This window comes from Gavialis gangeticus, unplaced genomic scaffold (genome assembly GCF_001723915.1).
Source record: "Gavialis gangeticus isolate Ggan-Ray unplaced genomic scaffold, GavGan_comp1, whole genome shotgun sequence".
NCBI classification, from domain to species: domain Eukaryota; kingdom Metazoa; phylum Chordata; order Crocodylia; family Gavialidae; genus Gavialis; species Gavialis gangeticus.
Window position 1 is genome coordinate 68,820,099 of NW_017729032.1, and position 417 is coordinate 68,820,515.

Below are 417 nucleotides of genomic sequence, written 5' to 3' on the forward strand. Positions count from 1 at the left end.
TTGGTCTAATAAAAGATATCACATAACCCAAAGCACCCTGTGTGCCTGTAGGAAGGAAAGGAATGCAGGGCAGGCGCCTGTTGCCTATGTGGTGTTTGCTGCCAGTGGACACCCCAGTCCTCCATGCCTGTCTACTTTCTCAGTGTACCAGGGCTGGGCGGCTTGAGGGTGCCTCTGGCTTGGCAAAGCAGGGGCTGGGGGGAGCTGTGGCTTCCCTCTCCATCCCCTTTCTTACCCCCAGTGTCAGGTGCAGCAGGCGCCCTGCTGTGTCAGCAGCCGAGAGGCAAGAGAGGAAAGCCTGTGCCCACCGGGCCGGGGCGTGCTGCGTCGCGCCAGCAGGTGGCGCTGTGGGAGCAGCGAGCGGGGCCGGGCAGCGGCGGTACTGTTTGGGCACAGTTTTTGCTTGCGCAGCTTTTC

General features: G+C 61.6%; 1 protein-coding gene across 7 annotated transcripts in view; it reads left to right on the plus strand.

The window, feature by feature from the left end:
* Positions 1-417, plus strand: part of TSC22D1 (TSC22 domain family member 1) — a 163,060-nt gene that overhangs the window by 159,450 nt on the left and 3,193 nt on the right. The gene's annotated exons all lie outside the window — the stretch shown is intronic.